Source organism: Pantherophis guttatus, chromosome 2 (genome assembly GCF_059756535.1).
Source record: "Pantherophis guttatus breed Tessera chromosome 2, ASM5975653v1, whole genome shotgun sequence".
Lineage (NCBI taxonomy): Eukaryota > Metazoa > Chordata > Lepidosauria > Squamata > Colubridae > Pantherophis > Pantherophis guttatus.
Window position 1 is genome coordinate 225,708,622 of NC_142064.1, and position 21,480 is coordinate 225,730,101.

Here is a 21,480-nt window from a genome sequence, read left to right on the forward strand (position 1 = left end):
CCTTCCTCTGGATTGGGGACGGAATGGAGATTTTACAGTATTCTTCCCCTGGAGTGGGTTGGGAATGGAGATTTTACAGTATCCTTTCCCTGCCATGCCCACCAAGCCACGCCCACCAAACCATGCCATGTCATGCCCACTAAGCCACACCACAGAATGGTAATAAAAATTTTTGAAACCCACCACTGGGTCATGGTAGGCATGCTGGTACGCTAATGCACACCCCCTTAGGGCATATGTTTCAAGCTCCCTTCAGCTTCAGAGTCACAGCAATTTACAATAGAACAAGAATTAAAATAACCATGGAGCAACATATGAACAGATAAACATCTCTGCATGGCAGCTACTTTGCTAGAGTTTTCATAATATGCTTTCTCAAAGGCTGGGGAGCTCTGGGACAGATTCAAATGGAAGGCGTGGTTGTATTAAACTTACCTCAGTCCTCCTATAAGTAATCAAGCAAAGGATCCCCAGTAATTGATTGATTACTGCTTCTTCCAACACTCATTCTGTTTTCTCCCTGTCTTTATCATAATTATACTACTCCCTCTCTACCTGTGGCATGTAGTGGGCTAAGTAGTGATCAGTGGTGGAATTCAATTTTTTTTAACTACCGGTTCTGTGGGCATGGCTTGGTGGGCATGGTGTGGCTTGGTGGGTGTGGCTTAGTGGGCGTGGCAGAGGAAAGATACTGCAAAATTCCCATTCCCTCCCCACTCCTAGGGGAAGGATATTGCAAAATCTCCATTCCCACCCCACTCTGGGGCCAATATTTGCCAGTTCTCCGAACTACTCAAAATTTCCGCTACCGGCTCTCCAGAACTTGTCAGAACCTGGTGAATACCATCCCTGGTAGTGATCCCAAAATACCAGGGCAAAAATGTATTAAACCAGAGCAAATTACTCACTATAATTTTTGACACAAGTGATGCTTGAAGACACTCTATATATCTCCCCAATAAGCTAAAAATAATATTAAAAAAAACCTCTTAGTCCTTTTCTATTTCTTCTTGCTGTACCCATTTATATTTATCAGGTTATTTTAGTAGAGTTGGATTATTCAGCAAATATGCACAGAAGTCTTTCTAAAAGGGGTCCCTAAATTTACAGTCTATGAACAGGATCTCTTTTGTCGAATCAGTACTCAAGTAGTTACTGGATTTCCTTTGTCAACTAACTTTAGTCCAGTGAAAAGTTATATTCCATGTTTTGCACAGTAGTGGGAACTGAAAAGAAGAACTAACCATGTTTTAGCAAATCCGAAAAGATTTGGCTTTCTGAAAATATTTAGTCTATCACTAACTATCACTTCACTCTGGGAAATCCAGAATTTCTTTATCACCGGAAGCTTCTATTTTTTTTTATTTTTTTTTTTAGATTATCTGACAGATCAAAGTTCTTAATTTTATCAGTTTCCGATCTCTTTTCACTAAAACATTTTATACATGCTTTCATCGTCACTTATTTTTTTATTTATTTATTTTTCATATTTCTATGCCGCCCACTTTCCGAGGACTCTGGGTGGCTTACATCAAAGACAGTATACTAAATAGCATATTGCCCCAACAATCTGGGTCCTCATTTTACCCACCTCGGAAGGATGGAAGGCTGAGTCAACCTTGAGCCGGTGAGATTTGATCCGCTGATCTGCTGAACTAGCAGTCAGCTGAAGTTGCTGCAGTACTGCACTCTAACCACTGCGCCACCTCGGCTCTTTTCCATATCACTTAGGAACATTCACAGGAAGCAGGGAAACATTTGCAAAGTTGCCATCCAAGTATTTTATTCAAATACTATTGAAATGATATGCTGCCTCAGAAAATACAGGAGTCCCTTCTTGTGAAAGCATTCCCTTGCCTTAAGAACATCTAAGTCATGAGCTCTACTATCAAGTAGAACGGTGTCCAGAAAGTTCAATGTCTTCATCACTTCCACAGTAGAGTGTTTTCCTCATTTTAGCTCTTTGGTATGTGAACAGAATGCCGTCATGAGGGACTTCATACACCAGATGTATAATTCATTGAAGTTAAAAAGAGAGATTCAACCTAGAAATAAAGAGAAAACTTTTGACAGTGAGAACAATTAATCAATGGAATAACTTGCTTCTTGGAGTTGTGGGTGCTCCATCACTAGGGGTTTTCAAAAATAGAAAACTATTTGACCAGGATGATGTAAAGTCTGCTGTTTTGAGCAGGGGATTTGAGTAAAAGATCTCTGAGGTCTCTTCCAGTCCTATGATTCTGTATTCAATGAAATCATGCTTCAACAATTTCTTGAACATAGAAGGCTGTTCTGGGACAAGAAGGATTCAAAACCAGATGCACTTTGATGTAATTATATTATACCATGAAGTAAGGGCAGCCCCTGAGACTTGCTGTGACAGAGCTGTCTTCTCTACTCACCCTCAGCAAACCTATAGTATTCTTTTAGTAACTTAGTCTGACCTATGAATATTGGAAGTACTGATAGATTTTTAGAATGCTGTTCTTAGCATCTAAAGAAAATATGTCTGCTCTGTCATGGATGCAGTTGTTGAACATACACAATGGATAACTCACACCAGTTAAAATACTTTCCTCTGACTTCATCACTCCAAAGTCCACCAAACATAATGTTGTAGTTATTTCTGTAAATGACACACATTTCTGAAACAAACCATATTTTTTTAGAACTTTGATAAGATAGCACAACATTGTCTCACTGCAAGTATCCTGAAGTTTTAAAAACTTAGTTTTTTTGTTGTCAAAGTGCTGGATAGCCATGATCTCTGCTGCCTGTTGACATTTTAAAGAGAAAGATGGAATTTTCAGGAAAGGATTTCCTGGGTATCTCCAGGGCAAGCATATATTTCACAATAGTGTCTTACTTGGTTGAGAGTTTGAGACACTAGAAAATATTCAAGCTATCTTTAGAGAGAAAGGTACATTCTATTGATTTGTTGCTGCTGTGATGCATGACTGTGTGAAATGCAAGAGTGCATTCTGCTACAGCAGCAACATTCTCTGCTTTGCTGCCTGGTTTCACACACAAGCACACACAAAATGCTCCATTTTTTGCAGAACAGCTCTCTTTGAATCCTTTCCCAAGCTTCTTAGAAACTACGGGGTCTGTAGAAACACCAAGATAGATAGATAGATAGATAGATAGATAGATAGATAGATAGATAGATAGATAGATAGATGGATGGATGGAAGATATGATAAATGAGAGAGAGATGTTAGCTGTGCAGACAAATACTCTACCTAGTTGTCTTACATAACTTTATAAACATTAGAAATTTTGCTCTTCGAATCATACATAAGGACAGAGTTTCATGTAAGTGTTTACTGTATTCATTGTGTCTTGAAAGGTGAGCCCTAGAAACAGTGAGCTTAAGGTACAAAACATATCACAGAGACAGTTTCAAGCAGGAAAGGGAAGGATGGATGAGCACTAAGTATCACCCTCATCCTCAGTAAATAATTAGTAGCTATAAGTACTATATACTTTCAATGTTATATATTTTATAGTTAGAAATGAAAAATAATTTAATTTTTTATTAGACTTGGTCTTGATTGAAGGATAAGTTTTGGTTAAAGTTATGTCTTCTATCTCGTTTTTATATTTAATGTTACAAGTCCAAGCAGTTGTTCTTGAGACAGTGCGGCCCTTAAGTAATTTTCAATCTTGCGAAAGACCTTTCTGAACTTGCTACTGTCACCAGAATAATTAAAAATAGCAGTGTTATACACGCATCTAAAGAGTAGAAGCCAGGGAATTATTTCTACTAACAGGTGTGTTAAGTCTTTCACAATGTTTGATGTATAGATCTCTTCATGAAATATAAAATAGAATCATACCAATTGCCAAGACTAAAATGGGACTGAGTAGAATTTCATAGGAATAAGGAGTATAATTATACAAGAACAATTATGTGCAACATTCCACATGTAACAAGAGCCTTATTTCTCTCAGGTACTTCATCATATTCCTAAGTAAATATCATCCACAGACAACAATATGTTGGCTCCAAAGGTAAACTCTGGATTAGAGATTCTAGCATGAAAATCATGGGTAAAAATGGGCTTTGGTTGCACTTGTGGCATACTTCATTATGTGCCAAAACTGACAGTAGTTTTCTTGCCATTAGTAAAGAATTTCACCAAGGCTGGTAATGAAATCCACATTTATATCTTACTAAAAAGCATTACTGTATGTAAAAGACTTGGTTAGCCAAGGTCATTATGAATATCAAAAGTCAATATACATTAGATTATATGATTTGAACCTCATTGTAAGGCCTATAGCCATATATTACCAAAGGTCTTGTGTCTTGCAGCCCTTAATTCAGTGAAACAATATATCAAAGAGCAACAATTCTTGAATCAAGGTACCTCAAATAGACTAACTTACTAACTTAAAACCCCAGACAAAATGGAATCAGTGTAGAAGAGCAAAGAGGAATATCAAGGCATTAAAAATGAAATTCTAGGGATTGAGAAAGAGATTGACCCCTTTACTACTGAGATAAGGTGCTTGGGTAGGGAAATGATGGTGCTCTTCAATTACCTGAAAGGGTAGAATAAGCTTCAAATCTGTTGTCTCTCATGCCATGAGTAAAGACCGAATCATGGTTTTAAGTAACAGGAAGGTAGATTCTGATTTTATGTTTTTAAAAAAGTTGCTAATGATAATAGCAGTTGGACCATGGACCCAATTATTAAGGAAGGTGATGATTTCCCCTTGGTTGGAAATATTCAAGAAGAGGCTGGACAGCCATCTGTCAGGACTGCTTAATTTGAATGTTTGCACTGAGCAGAGGGTTGGGTTTGATAACCTAAATAGCCCTTTCCAACTCTATGATTTATGAAATTGAGCCCAGAAACAAATAAGCAGACAATTAAAAACAATGCTGGCATTCTCTAATCCTATCTAGTTATGGTTGCTTAACAAAAGTCTGATCTTTACATTCAATAATATTTGAAGTTTCACAGCAGCTGTGCATAGAGAATCTCACACTTGATTTGAAAGTGAGCTGAGATATATGGGCTTTCAGGCAATTGTTCAAGTCTGTGTCCATGTGAGCATAGTTCACATTTACTAGGTTATATGTTATATCAGACATTAACCTATACACCGCATGCATTGATGCCCAGTATTGTGGTGTGACACATTTTTGTGAATGACTAATACACCTTGGAGATAGACTTATATTCATCATAAATTTAGGTGAGATTTCTTTTTAAAATATTGTTTTGTTAATTTCAAGTGCAGATCAAATTTCACAATGCAGGACCTCTTGCAAAGTAGCTAAAGATACTTCTCAACACAAAATCTTAGCAACAAGCTAACAAATAAGGAACAACATACCAATAGAAAAAACAACAAATACATACCAATATAACAAACACTTTCTAAACAACTACTTTCCATTTATTTTTCACATCAAGAATAATGGAATTGCTAAGTCCTCCCAAATAGATTGATAGTGAGTCGGTGCTGTGAATTAATGAGTGTTCCTATTTACTCCAGGAAAGAATGAAAACCAAGTTTCCAAAAAGTGTGTTTTTATTATGCTTGAATAAACTCTCTCTTGGTGTGTTTCTTGTGGAATGGCAAGGAGATTTACTCCACTCACACAAGCACAGACCCAGACACAGGTATGTCTAGACTAGAGAAAAGAAGGACTAGGGCAACATGGCAGCTGTGTTCTAGTATTTGGGAGGCTGACATAAAGAAAAGGGGGTCAACCTGTTTTCCAAAGCACCAGAAGACAAAACAAGAAACAATGGATGGAAACTAATCAAGGAGAGAAGCGACCTAAAACTAAGGAGAAATTTCCTAACAGTGAGAACAATAAACCAGTGGAATGCCTTGCCTTCAGAAGTTTTGAGTGCTCCATCACTGAAGGCTTTTAAGAAGAGACTGGATAGCCATTTGTCTGAAATGGTATGGGGTCTCCTGCTTGAGCGGAGAGTTGGACTACAAGTTCCCTTCCAACTCAAGTTCAGACACAGACACACAATCCTAAACACTTTATCAGCTGTAAAAATATTATCCATTTGATCAGTCCCTGATCTTCCTGTTATTTTACTGAAGCAAAACCAGTCTACCGCCTGACAAGATTGATGATGACCATTCAGTAATGACCAGGACATGGGACAGCATGGGCTTTTCCTCCCTGCAACTGTATGGGAAATCTCATTCAACCAAGTAAGATGTCAGTACACAAAGCTTTTCCCTCTGGAGATTTGGTTTCAAATGGGATTTTTTAAAAATAATAATACTGTTTAAAAATCCACTCGTGCAATGTGTTTATTATTCTTCTTTCTTCTAGCCCATCATAATCTTGCAGACGAGCTACATGTATGTCAAAATAGAGGATTTCAGACAAAATTTCACCAGGAAGAAGAGTGACAGAGTAGGAGGTGTTGCCTGTCAGATTTTCAGATGCATTGACAGAGTTGAATGGAGAAATATTCATGGCATCCCTGCATGGCCTCTCTTTGGTGCTGTAGATCTGTCCTTGACATTTATAAGCACCACATATTTCAAAAAACAGAATATAGGGACCAAAAGAGGGTAGATTTATTCACAGGAACACTGTGCTTAAGTAATTGTTCAAGATAACTATGACTGTTTGTTTAAAACACAAAAGGTTTATATAGAAATGAAAGAAAAAGATGTGTTGAAACAGTGATATTTTCATTTTTGCTTGTTTTGGTGGTAGCTGTGCTGCCAAGCATCTGTTGTTATAATACATTTTCTGCTGACATTATCTTACAATTATTGTTTGGGAGTAAAAGAAAAAAAAATTACATTTGCAAGAATTCAGTTTCTGAGCTCACTGACATGTCTTTGAAAGAATGTAAGAAACCCACTGGATCAGATCAAAGGTCTTTCTTGTCCAGGACTATTGTCAGTGGTGGGTTGCCCCCGGTTTGGACCGGTTCGCAAGAACCGATAGTAAAACCAGCAGGAGGCTCCACCCACTGACCCGAACATCATCATAGGTGATATGCACATGTGCAGAAGAGGGCATGATGCGAACCAGTAGTAAAGGTAAGTAGAACCCACCTCTTACTATTGTCCCACCAAGATCATCTAGATGCTAATGGCAAACCTACAAATGGAACATGAACACAATGGCATTCTTCCAATTACATTCCCCAGCAGCTGGAGTGGTATTATTTAGCACCATTATGGTGTTATAAACTGCTTAGCGTCACTAAGCAGTTATGTAGAAATTTAATAAATAAATAAGGTTAAAAACTCCTGTTACTCTTATTATCCCTAATTTTTCAATTCATCCAAACTGCAGTTGGCATGGGGTGAGGGGAATCCACTATCTTTAACTTTATACACTTCTTGCTATTGTCGGGGCAAAATAATGGCAAAAAAATCTCTAATCATGACTAGGATTCAATGAACCGTTAGAAATTTTGGCAATTCAGAAATAGCAATAGCACTTAGACTTATATACCAATTCATAATTCTTTGCAGTCCTCTAATGGGTTTACAATAGAAACATATTGCCCCAAACAATCTGGGTGGTCTTTTTACCAACCTTGGAAGGATGGAAGGCTGAGTTAACCTTGAGCCAGTCAGGATCAAACTGCTGGCTGTGAGCAGAGTTAGCCTGCAATTCTGCATTCTAACCACTGCACCACCACAGTTCTCTGATATGCAATCCTATGTCCAAAACATCATTTCATGACTGGTTTGACTCTTTAGGATGGGTTCCATTGCAGAGTCAAAAGAAAAGGCAAGCCAGAAATATCTGGGCATACAAAACGTTAGGCATTATATTCACATTATGGATGAGCAAACTGTTTCATCTCCAGAGATTCTAGCTAATTTTCAAATATTCCTCCCTCCCCCCCACCCCGAACTCTGGACTATAGAAAATAGCCCATTTCCAAGACACAAATCATTTTCTCTTCCAGAACACTTACTTGCTGAAAACTGCTGCATCACCACATATATTTGCAGAAATGAAACATTTTGAACATGCTTAATTCTAATGCTCAAATAATTATAGGTGTTTGTCCTTTTTATTATTTTTTTTAATGCTCATAGCTCAAGAGAATTTGGCAATACCTTACTTCCCCAATATTACTGCATCCTCCAGAAAGACTGAAACTATAGATCCTAGAATTTCTTTGTCAGCATGTTGTTGTTGCCTAGATCTCTGGGAACCAATTCCACAATAGACCCAGAAGCCATGAAGGAAGATACCGATCATGATCACTGTATGTAAGGCAGAATTTTTACTACTTTCCTGCCTTGGCTATTTTTCCAACTGAGTATTCTCCTCCTCTCCCCAAAGCTGCTATTTGTTATTAGTAGCAATTTGGGGCACAGTAACAGTATTAACAGGAATTCTGGGAACTCAGTCAGTGGCTCAGTCACATGTCCTGGTTGTTAGGATGAAGATACACATTTACTGAGGACACAACTTCACAACATAGCCCTGATCTCATGGCCGCCCTACTGGTAAGGCAGGGTGAAAGTGTTCTAGCATGAAGCTGGTAGTTTCCATTCTATGGTATCAGAAAAACTCCCAAGTGGTTTCCAATCAGTGGTGGGTTTCAAAATTTTTTACTATCTGTTCTGTGGGCATGGCTTGGTGGGTGTGGCATGGCATGGCATGGCTTGGTGGGCGTGGCTTAGTGGGCATAGCAGGGGAAGGATACTGCAAAATCTCCATTCCCTCCCCAATTCAAGGGAAGGTTACTGCAAAATCCCCATTTCCTCCCAATCAGCTGGGACTCGGGAGGCAGAGAATAGATGGGGGTGGGGCCGGTCAGAATTTTTACTACCGGTTCTCCGAACTACTCAAAATTTCCACTACTGGTTCTCCAGGACTGGTCAGAACCTGCTGAAACCCACCTCTGTTTCCATTTCATATCAGATGGGGAAACAGCCTTCAGAGCAGGGGTGAAATCTTCCTTACCGGTTCGGAAGTGCATGTGCTGCATGCACGTGCTCGCTTCGCTCTCCCGCGTGCATGCATCACATGCACGCGCTGACTCTGCACATTTGCAAAACCTTCTGTGCATGCACAGAGGGTAAAACACATTACTTCCTGGAAGTAATGACACCCAGGTAGGTGGGTAGAGTCTTGCGCTGCCATCGCTACCGGTTCTCCGAACCACCAGCCACAGTCACTACCGGATCGTCCAATCCAGTCCAAACCGGGAGGATTTCACCCCTGCTTCAGAGGTTACAAATCTGCTGAGCTTCAATTGGCCATTCCTTGAAATGCCCCCTCCTGTCCAACTCTGCATCTCCATGTCCATTTTAGCTGTGATTTGTCAAAGTTAACAGAAGCTGCACTGGCACAGCTATTTCTTCTAAATGTCTATGGAGATTCTCAGCCATCCAGGGTATGGTTGTCCCAAAGGTGCTTTTTCAAAAGGCAACCAGACTTTGTTTTTCTTGAAGATGTTTCGCTTTTCATCCAAGAAGTCCTTCAATTCAGAACTAAAGAAGTTTCTTGGATGAGAAGCGAAACATCTTCAAGAAAAACAAAGGAAGTCCAGTTGCCTTTTGAAAAAGCACCTTTGAGAATCAGCTCTTTCTTCTAATTTTTTATACCCAGAGATATGAATATTGACTTCATGGAAGACCAAGAGAGTCTCTTGGCACACAAAGCTAAGGGCTTTATAGGACTCATGTGGCAGCCACCTTTTCCCTTTTTGTACTGTAGAAGGCTGACCTCTTCTTCCAGAGGTTAGCAATCGCATTGTCTTTTCAGAACTTCTACCTGCTGCATCATTTTTAGTGCTTGAATGCAGATTAAAGATTGCAGTTTAATATGCTAAAAGTTCTGGACCATGTAAAATGTAAAGCATTCTGTAAAAGGCTTCTAGAGTGGTTCAAAGCAGTTCCTCAATCAAGACTATTTGGAGACTTGGAGGAATCAATTGATGGATCATTTTTCTTCCAATAGATGAGACTGCATGAGATGCAGAAGAATGACAAGGATTCCACCAGATGTTGCCTGAAACTACCCTATGTTATAATGTGCAGGAAGAGCAACACTAACCAGTCCTATTGTCAAGGTTTGGTAAAGGTAAGCTGTAAAGTTGACAATGGTGTGTTCTCCTCCCAACTCAAGGTCATGAGGAACACTTACATCCATGGACATGAAGAAAAGTTCTATGGCACAATTTATTTAAAGAATCCCTTTGAGTCTATTGTATATTTATAAATTTAAGCAGAGAAGAAAAAAAAATCGAGTACATTGTTAGTACCACTATAATTGATCTCATCCCACAGAATTTTCAGACTGTCTTTTCATTCATTTTGATTCTGATTCACTCAGAGAATAAGCTTATTCATTTTCTGGTCATTCCGAATTCAGTTGAAAATACATCACAGGATAAGCTGGACAGCTTCAACTGTTTTCAGATTGATCTGGACCTCAGGAAACTAGGAGCAAAGCTAGAATTTGCAAATCAATATGCAGGAGGATATTGGTCGCTACCCAAAGTTAAGCTTTCCCACATTACAGGGAGGAAAGGTGGGTTCCTTTCAACATTAAGTTCTTTCTGTTCCAGGTCAGAGTTGAGTCCAGGCTCATCTTAATAAACACAGTCAGTTCACGACTTGGGTCATTGCCTCCTCATAAGTGAGCAATACAGTGCTTGCCTTTTCTGGCCAAAGGCACAGCAAAGAAATCTGTCAGCTAATCAGCACATGCTTGCTTGCCTCTTCCTGTTCACTCAAAAACATGCCTTAACACACAGATTTCCCCACATCACAAAAGTAAGAGACAATAGATTGAATCATTTTTTCCTGTGTTTCTATTGTAACATACCTCTATTGTTTTCCAAAATTCACATTCTGTCATATCAACCAATGTGATTTTGGGCATTTTTTTTTCTAATCCCACAGATCCAGGAATGGAAAGGCATCTCCAGCCAAGAATCCCCTCCAATGAGAACCCAACCACCCAAGAACAAAATAGCAATAGCTTCATTGAAACAGCATTTCTGGGTACCCTTGAAGGGTGTGTCAACCTTTCTTGCTATTGCAAATGCTTGTTTTTTGTCAAAGAGAGGATTTATCTTGTCTGCTTTGTTTGGAAAGTACTTCTGAATGAGTATACAAGGGAAATGATGAGGAAAACCCCCATCAAAGAGTGATTAATAATCACAGGTTAACCAAATGTACTTTGGTCTAGTCCCAACAGTTATACTTGAAAAATTCAGAAGTAAAATTCAGAAGTAAAATTAGACCAGACAGAGACAGACATTACTTCTTCAGCATCAGTTACTTTTCCGTAAAGCAAAAATAATCACAGCTTGTCTTTCTGGATTGCTGCTGTGAGGATGAATGAGCTAAGACTTGGAAAGCTCCATGAAACCAAAGGTACAGTATAAATCACAGTACTTTTGAAGTTGACAGATTTAAACCAGTGTAGCCAGAAGCAGGATTGGTTAACAATGTTAATGTCAATGCAACTGGCAGGTTTATCAGAGAGACTAAGATATTCACTGATGCTTTTTGAGTTTTCTGCTCAGAGACATAAAAATGTAGAGAGACGCTCGTTCCATTTGAAAGGCTTGGGGGTCATCCAAACCATTCAGGCAATCAGATATCCTGAAAATAAGAGTGCCTATTTAGATTAATGAATATTTTATCTACGGTAGGTCATATTAATAAACAACTACGTTAGGGTCATAGGAAGTGCACCAAATTTAGCTGAATCAACACGTTCAGAGAAAGTAGAAGGCTTACTGGGTTCCCTTTGAAACAATAAGATCTAAATTCTGATCCGTTGACAAACTTTTGAATGATTTGGTTTTTCAAAATTAATACAGAAAGTGAGAATGCTAGCTTGCAAAAATTCATAGCTACTTTTATGGTTTTGTACAGGTTAGTAGCAGAAGGAGTAGAGGAAGTGAATGATTGATAGGTATAACTTTTAATCAAAGGGAAACAGTTTGCTAGAAGCTCTCTAATCATAATGCTTTAGGGAAAAAATTGACTTAGATTAAGCTTTGCTGCAAATTCTTCAATGCCCTTCGTTAGTTTTGTTTCATAGGAAGATGAATTGATTTAGTCAAATCAGTATAATAAATTCTATTTCTGGCTTCTCTACTTTTTAATCCCCGATTCTCAATTTTCTAGTTGCTTTACTAATACAGAGATTAGCATTTTAAATTATAAGCATCACTGTTGTATTTTATAATATTCTATTTGTGATGTGCATAGTTTTGTTTTATTTTATGTACTCAGACCTATTGCTATACATTATCAAGAGATCATAAGCATAAGTGGGATTTTCTTTTCAGAAAATATGGTATTATTTATCAATTTATAACAAGTCCATTGTAGTTGCAAAGCATAGGATGGTGATAAAGACAGAGTTGTTGTTGGTAGTGTACCCCATCTCTCTCTCCCCCCCCATCAACTTTTCAAGACTGCATTTGCAAACAGTCTTAATATCATTTTTTCCAACTGATGGTAGAAGCAGAAGAGAAAGAGAAGGAAAAGCAGAGAAATAGAAGCAGCAGAAGAGAGAGGGATGGAGTAGAAAGAGGTGATGATGGAGAAGGAGAAGGAAAAGGAAAAGGAAAAAGGAAAGGAAAAGAAGGGGAAAGAGCAGGAGATGATAGAGTAGGAGCATAAGAAGCAGAGAAACAGAAGTAGAAAAAGAAGCAATGACTTATAACATGGCAAACATACCTTAGCAAACTATTTTCAACCCGTTCTTTTAAGAATTATGTGCTCAAACCTCTGCCTGGCATGATTTATCTTCTAGATTAAATTTTCATTCATCCTTAATTAAAGACCCAAAAGATAAACTACCAAGTTTTGCCTTCCTAGATAACCCAACCATATATGCTGTTTGTAAAAATTTTCACCCTCCTAACCGAATATACTGTACATGGTTGAGTCCCAAGGGAAATCCTGCAAAGAGTTTCATACATTATTCTAATTTCTCTTACCATATCTGTTATCCAAAAATCCTAGAGTTGAAAGGGGTCCTTTTGGCCAATTTCTTGCTTAGCGCAGGAATTTCAAATTAATGTCCTGGATGGACGGTTATCTAATCACCACTCAAACAAATCCACCAAATGACAATCTATCACTTTGTTGTGTCATGGCTTATCATCAAACAGCTCTTATTGTTATGACGCTTTTGTGCTTCCACCCACACCACAACACTTGATTTGAATCTGCTTTCTTGTGATCTGCAGTCGTATTCAAGTTGAATCAAATGGTCACTAAAGGCTGCATTCGACTTCTGAATCACTGCAATGTCAGGCAATGTATGCATCTGTCATTCAGAGATGGTTGCATGGCTGTTGCATGTATATGTCTGCAAATGTTAATGTTCTGGCTAGGGGATGCTCAGATAGGAAATTACCAACAGGACCAACCAATCAGCATGCAGGATATGCACCTCCACATAACACATGGCTCTGGTTTGGAAGTGTTGTAGCCTGTCGGCCCCTCCGGCAGCCAAATCAGATGAGGAGACAGAATGGAAGTCAAGACCAGCAAGAATGGAGCTGTCAGAGATAGAGACAGAGGTGGAGCCTGGGCTGTCCATTAGCTCCAGATGGAGAGTCAACAGCCCCCAGTCCAGATGTGGCTGATGAGGAAGAGGAGGAACAGCTGGGGTCCATGCCTGATGGGGAGATGCACAGAAGGCAGAGGAGAGGAGAGCAGTGGGACTCTATGGGCCAGTCCTTGGGATGGAAGAGCCACCGCTGTTAGCTAAACTCCACCCTAGCTCTGGGAATAAAAGGCGGGGGGGCGGAGACAAATAGGTGTGGCAGGCAACTATTTGTCTCCCTGTCGGTCAACCACTGACAGTCCAAACTTCTGAATTCTGTCTGGAACTGTATCTTTCTTGGAATCTGTGGCACTGAGAGTCAGGTGTGCCTTCAGAGCGTGTGTGTGTGTGTGTGTGTGTGTGTGTGTGTGTGTGTGTGTGTGTAAAAAGAGCAGGCGCACCATCCAGAACTTTCGTTATGTGTGGTGAGTGAGAGAGACTCCTGGTGTGTGGTAGACATTTCAAGGGGAAAGGGAATGAGCTTCGCTTTCCACAGGCACTTAGAGACTTCATTAGCCTGCTCTGTGTGTGTGTGTGTGTGTGTGTGTGTGTGTGTGTGTGTGTGTGTGACAAAGACTCTTTGTCGGGGTTGTTGGTGCTCCTAATAAAGGGAATGTTTAGTTAAAAACAGCATGCTTATCATGTTTGGGAACCAAGTCAAAACAGGAAGGTGTATGCATTGACCCATCTGCAACTATCTTCAACCCACACTTACCTAACATTAACCCCTTCTCAACAGTATGCATTGATACTTATGTGCAGTAGCAGACAAGTCTAAATCCAGCTCCAGTCACAAGGTAGAGAAAATGAGCAACATTCACCCCCAAACATGTTAGCATTCTCCCTACCATCTCAAGGTAGGTTTTATAGGATTAAGCATAACCTCCATTGTCATGTCTTTCAAAAGACGTCACCGACAACTTTGTTTCCTTTTTTTTTTTTTTGGCCATAGTGGAACTGTGGAAAGCATATATTTGACCCCCACCCCCACCCCAACCCCACAAATCAGGGGAAGAATGTGCTTTGGAAGACATTCTCTCTATCCCTTATTTTACTGACTTGCTGGAGTAGGGCCTAGGAAGATGTTGATTGCATGAAATGTCACCAGAGCCCCAAAGCAAGTTTACATAATGTGCTTTGTTCTGCTGTACAGACTGTCTTATATTTCCTCCATCGACAGAGAACAGAAAGCCTTCCCAGCATTGCACTCTGGAGCCTGCATTCCTCAAGACCACTGCACTTAAAATGTCTGTCATCTACCGGTATTTAGGCGTTGCCATTACATGTTGTGGGTTTTCAGTTCCACCAGCACTGTGGATAATGTTTCTTGTATCTTCTAATTAATCAGAACAAGCAAAGATGAAAATATGATTATGATTGTGTAGAAAGTCTACGCAATGTTCTATTAACTAAGCTTTGGTTCCTTCAGTTCTGAAATTAGGTACAGTAATTTTCAGTTCCATTAACTTCAATAGGGCCAGTGATCTTTTATAGCATCTCAGGATTGAAGCCCAGTCCTTTTATAATGGTTCTGAAGCCAACATAGGAAGCAATTTACTATATGTACTATATATAGTACTCTGAAGAAAGGAATCTGACATATTGATCTAAAAGTTTGCAGAAACCGGAAAGCTTTTAAGTGATTTCTGATAAAAGACTACTCGTTGCAATAGAAAATATTTCATTCATATGCCAAATCTGATGGGTAAGGGATGCTTATTTAAGATTGGCTGGAAATGTCTACATGTAATATACAACCTAGAAATAACTGGTATGAAACATCAGGAGATATCACTGATCTCCTTCCCATTGACTTGCTGTAGATCTTGCAGTGTAGGCTGTCACTGAGATGAAAGACATCACTGTTGATTAATATACTCCATGTTTTATTTATTTATATTAAAACAGTTCCATTTTCAAAACAGGATCTCAAGAAGACTAAAAAAAAAAACAACACCCTGCACTATTTAATACTGGTAGCATGCCCTATACCTGTATCTTCCTCCAATAAATATGCTGTACCTTTTCTTGTTAAACCAAAAATAAATGACACCAATAGTGGGAAATGTAGCATAGAGAAAAGATGGACTTCTTCACTTGTTGCATTTTTAAACTTCAGAACTGCTATGCTAAGTATAGGCTACAGCCCAGTGGTGAAATGCTCCCGGTTCAGACCGGATTGCCTGATCCGGTAGCGATGGTGGCAGGTGGTTCGGAGAACCAGTAGCAAAAATCCCTGCACCCCTCCCCCACCACCACCATGCCCAGCTGAGCCGCGCGATCATCAGACGCTGTTTCTTTTAGTTTTAAAAGCAGTTTTTCTACAACCCCAAAAAATGCTTTTAAAAGTTTTTTTAAAAAAGCGTCTGATGATTGCACGGCTCAGCTGGGATCGTCAGAGGCTTTTAAAAGCATTTTTTTCTGCAACCTCTTCGGCTGAAGAGGTTGTAGAAAAAATGCTTTTAAAAGTAAAAAAATAATGTTTGCCACACCCACCCAGTCATATTACCCCCCTCCCCACCAAGCCACACCCACCGAACCGGTAGTAACAAATTTTACATTTCACCACTGCTACAGCCCCCAAGTTGAATGGTTTGAAAAGAGGATTTGAGAACTTTACATCCATCTTGGTAGGAACATCTACGGTAGTTAAACTTGGAAATCCAAGCCAGGTTTGATTAATACCAGAAAATACTAGGGCTGTCAGCTAGACTGGGAAGTTTTTTTAAAAAAACATCCTGGAAAGGAGATAAATGGCAAACCAATATTTGGCTGCAGCTATCAGAAATGCCCTTTGGATTGCTTGAAGTCACAAAGAGCTAAATCAACTCAAAGGAATTATTTTTATATCAATGCACACAGGATAAACTTCTCAATAGTTCCTAATCATGATGGCCATGCATACCCACAACATGTTGGAGATTTTTTTCTGTTTCTGGTTGGCCAATGTGGTTTCTAGAAAAAGCATTAAAATCTAAATAAAACCCAAAAAATATTCAGTCCAAAACCTTCCTGAAGAGTCATATTTATATCAATCATGGGATAATAGCTTCCATGGTACAGGTAAATGTTCATGTGATGTGGCAGCTGACTATCTCTGCAGAAAAATCTCTGCTTCATGGGGTTGAGGAATCAAGACCTCAGACGATGAGGTCCTTCTATAAGGAAAAAAACTTTCCTTCATTAACTGTCAGGCTTCAAAAACCAAGAAAAACATGCAGAGTTTCCAGTATTTTAAAATAGTTCCTTTTATTGTTTCTCACCTATAAATAGAAACCTGGCCAAACTAAAGCAACTGTTTGCATCATGAAAGATATACTCTGAGTTTTTTTAAAGATGAGCTTGTCATCTCCCAACCTTTTTTGTTGTCTCTTGGTCCCTTCCTCCTGGGAATCCAAACTACATTCCGCTACATTAACTGATTAATAAACAACAGATATGCAAATATGTAAAACAATAGATCTGAAACACAAAAGCTTCACACTGTGCATGCCCCACCAGTAAGAAGTATTTTGAAAGGGGCATTTCTTCCTTTTTGAAAGAGAAAACACAAAAAGCCTTCTGTGGAGAAGGAGGTTCGGCTACATGACCACAAAGACGTCGCTAATCATTTACATGAAGCTATATTGCTTTAACTCAGTCTGTGCATTTGCTGCTGGTGGTCATAGGATTACAGGGTCTCCAGCCTTGTTCATAAGCACTGGCTTCCTTGGAAACCAATTTTTCTTTTAAAAGATCTGAGTTTATTTGAAGGATGGGAGACAATGAGATGTTCTTTTGTAGGTAACCCTGGCAACTTCAACTGTCAAACCGTGAACTAGAAAGATTCACTTGAAATTGCCTGTGTGTATCTGCTTCAGATATTTGCCAGTATAACACCCTTGTGCACATTTCTCTTCATATCATTTACACATTCATTCTCACATTTGACAGAATTCATTTTTTTAATGCCATGATTCCATTGATGTACCATTCACTTTGATCCGAGAACCATCCCTTCAGCTTTGTTCATGGCACCACCTTCCACTGTTTCAGAATAATCCCCTTCGGCCCGCATCAAAATGCTTATCTTTCATACACTCTCCCTTGCCTATCTTACCCTCAAGCCCTTTCATTCAGAAATAAAACAACGGCAACAACTTTATTTAAAAAGCAGAAGAATGTACAATAATGACATTTAATATGGTAATATGATATTCTAAAAGGATCATATTGAAAAATCTGCCAAGCTGATACGCATCTATAATGATTATTTATTAGTAACACACAAATTAATTTTTCCCATTAGAATGAGGAACCGTCCCTTGCAGGCCCCAATTGACATCACTCAATGGTTCCACAAAGACATCCTCCTGTCAGCAGAAACTCTGATCCTTACCCCCATTACAGTTTGGACCACAATTCAGTGAAATCTTTAGATGTCAATATGCCTTTGCTCTTGAGTATTAGAGCTCAGAATTAACAAAACAATGGTAGGGTGCAAATACATGCTCAAGCCCAAATGTGGTGTGTCTGTCAAGAGTCAATTATGGTTTGATCTGTTCAGTACATTGTAGTCAAGTGCCTCATGGCTTAATATGATGGGTGAATCTAGTCAGTTTATCAGCAGAGTATGCAACAGATAAGTTTAAAAATATTTCCCCAAACCTGTTAAATCACAATTATAGAACATAGAATAACAATATTGGAAGGGATTTTGGGAGTCTTCTAGTCCAAACCCCTGCTCTAGCAGGAGACCTTATACCATTCTGGACAAATGGCGGAAGCCCCTCAAATTCTGAAAGACTGTTATCATGTCATTCATAGGGACACTATTATCCTGGTAAGCTGCACAGTCACATAGATATTTAGACTGGATTTGGAATTTTGATTCACCTATTGAATCCTTCCCCAAGCACCTGGTATAGGTAGATGTTGTCAGCGCCACAGGTGTTCAAGTGGTGCTTCAGATCACGGGTCCCCAACCCCCAGTCACCAACCTGTTCGGAACCAGGCTGCAGAAGTGGTGGCCAACTGCATGTAAGCATGAAGGTGCATTTGTGAAAGTGGTATGCACACACGGGTGAAACCATCTCCTCTCCCGCCCACCACTGTCACTTCTGCCGGTCTGCTGAACTGGAAAGCTGCTCCAGATGTTTTGGGATTCCATCCAAGTAGCTTATTATTATTAGTGCTATCTTTGCTTTCTTTTAACATAGTTGGCTCTTTCTATTTGCAGGTCTATGTATTTTGTGATTTCTCTCCAATTATTTCTCTTCTGCTCTACTGTTCCTTGGAACTGCAACATATACTAATCCAACTTTTTTTTTTCTTATCAATAATTCTGGGATGTTGTGTAGCATGTGCTTTTCTGTTTAAATTCTAAACTCCTCTAACATTTTGGCTTCTTCATTTTCTATTATTTTGTCAATTTTGTGGTTCCACCAGTTCTTGCTGGTAGGCAAATGACACTTCTTGCAGATATTCCAATGCACAATTTTTGCTACTTGGTCATACGGTTGTTTGCTGTCAGCCTGTGTAATCTTCTTGGAGCCACTAACTAGGTGGTCCACTATTTCTTCAGCTTCTTTGCAGGCATGGCAATTACTGTCTGTTGCTGTCTTCTCAATTCTGGCTTTGCATGCATTTGTTCTTAAGGCTTGATCTTATCCAACCAGAATTAGCCCTTCGGCCTCTTTCTTTAACTGGACTAGAAGACTTCCAAGGTCCCTTCCAGAATCTATTCTGTTCTGTTCTGTTCTGTTCTGTTCTGTTCTGTTCTGTTCTGTTCTGTTCCGTTCCGTTCCGTTCCGTTCCGTTCCATTCCGTTCCATTCCATTCCATTCACTTTCCTTCTCTTAGCTATTGCCAGGTCTTCTTGTTATCTGTTTCAATTTTTAATTTGCTTTTAGTTCATTTTTTTCTGTTTTGTTTTTTGTACTGGCCATGAAATACAGCTAGTCCTCGACTTACAACCACAATTGAGCCCTGCATTTCTGTTGTTAAGTCAGATATTTGTTAAGTGGGTTTTGCCCTGCTTTACGATCTTTCTTGCCACAGTTGTTAAGTGAATAAGTTAATAAGTTGGTTGTTAAGTGAATTGGCTTCCCCATTGACTTTGCTTGTCAAAAGATTGCAAAATGGGATCACATGAGCTTGGGACACAGCAATGGTCATAAGTATGAAACCAGATGCCGAGCAAGTGGATTTTAATCACATGATCATGAGGATGCTACAAAGGTTGTAACTGAAAAAATGGTCATAACTTTTTTCAGTGCCGTTGTAACTTTGAACAGTCACGTCAAGGACTACCTGCCTTATCATGTCTCTTTTCTGTTCCTCGGCTAGTCTTCCTTTCAGTCCAATACAGGCTCAGGCTGATGATTTTGTCCAGTATCTGCACGATAAAATCACTCAGATTCGGGAAGGCTTGGTCTCTGACTGGGTAGGTACAGATGGGATGTTGGAGGCCAGTCTTGAGAATGTCATTTGGGAAGAGTTCGATCCTGTTGCTCCCAAGGACGTGGACAGGATACTGGGACGGCTGAACATGACCACATGTTTATTGGACCCATGATCCTCCTGGTTGGTGCTGGCCTCCCGGGAGGTTACGTGAGGCTGGCTCCAGGGGATTATTAAAGCTTCCTTGAGTGAGGGTGTCTTGACATCTGCCTTGAAAGAGGCGGTGGTGAGGCCACTCCTCAAGAAGCCCTCTCTGGATCTGGCTGTTTTGGCTAACTATCGTCCGGTCTCCAACCTTGCTTTGTGGCGAAGGTTGTAGAGAGTGTGGTGGCGCGACAGCTTCTGCGGTACCTGGATGAAGCTGTCTATCTAGATCCGCTCCAGTCTGGCTTCAGGCCTGGGAACAGCATGGAAACGGCATTGGTCGCGTTGGTGGATGATCTCTGGAGGGCTCGGGATAGGGGTTGTTCCTCTATCCTAGTCCTGTTAGATCTATCAGCAGCTTTTGATACCATTGACCATGGTATCATGCTGCGCCGGTTAGAGGGGTTGGGGGTGGGGGGCACCGTCCTATGGTGGTTCTCCTCCTATCTCTCTGACCGGTCACAGTCGGTGTTGGCAGGGGGCAGAGGTTGACCCCGAGGCACCTTGTTTGTGGGGTGCCACAGGGGTCGATCCTCTCACCCCTTCTGTTCAACATTTATGTGAAGCCACTGGGTGAGATCATCCATGGTTTTGGGGTGGAGTTCCATCAGTATGCTGATGATACTCAGCTGTACATCTCCACCCCAGGCCATCTCAACAATGCCCTTGAAGTGATATCCTGGTGCCTGGAGGCCGTGCGGGTCTGGCTGGGGAGGAACAGGCTTCGACTCAACCCTTCCAAGACTGAGTGGCTGTGGCTTCCAGCGTCCCAATATAACCAGATGGTGCCATCGCTGGCTATTGGGGGCGAGTTACTGGCCCCCTTGGAGAGGGCTCGCAACTTGGGCGTCCTCCTGGATGCACAGCTGTCTTTAGAAAAGCATATGACGGCCGTGGCCAGGGGGGCTTTTCATCAGGTTCACCTGATTCGACAGTTGCATCCTTTTCTGGATTGGGACTCCTTACGCACAGTCACTCAGGCTCTTGTCACTTCCTGCCTGGACTACTGCAATGCTCTCTACATGGGGCTCCCCTTGAGGAGCACCCAGAGGCTCCAACTGGTGCAGAATGCGGCCGCGCAGGGGATTATGGGGGTGATGGGCTGCTCCCATGTGACACCCCTCCTGCGTGAGCTGCATTGGCTCCCGGTGATCTTCCGGGTGCGCTTCAAGGTGTTGGTTACCACCTTTAAAGCGCTCCATGGCACAGGGCCTGGGTACTTACGGGACCGCCTTCTGCCACCGATAGCCTCCCAATGGCCAGTACATTCCCACAGAGAGGAACTCCTCAGGGTGCCGTCAGCCAGGCAATGTCGGCTGGCGACCCCCAGGGGGAGGGCC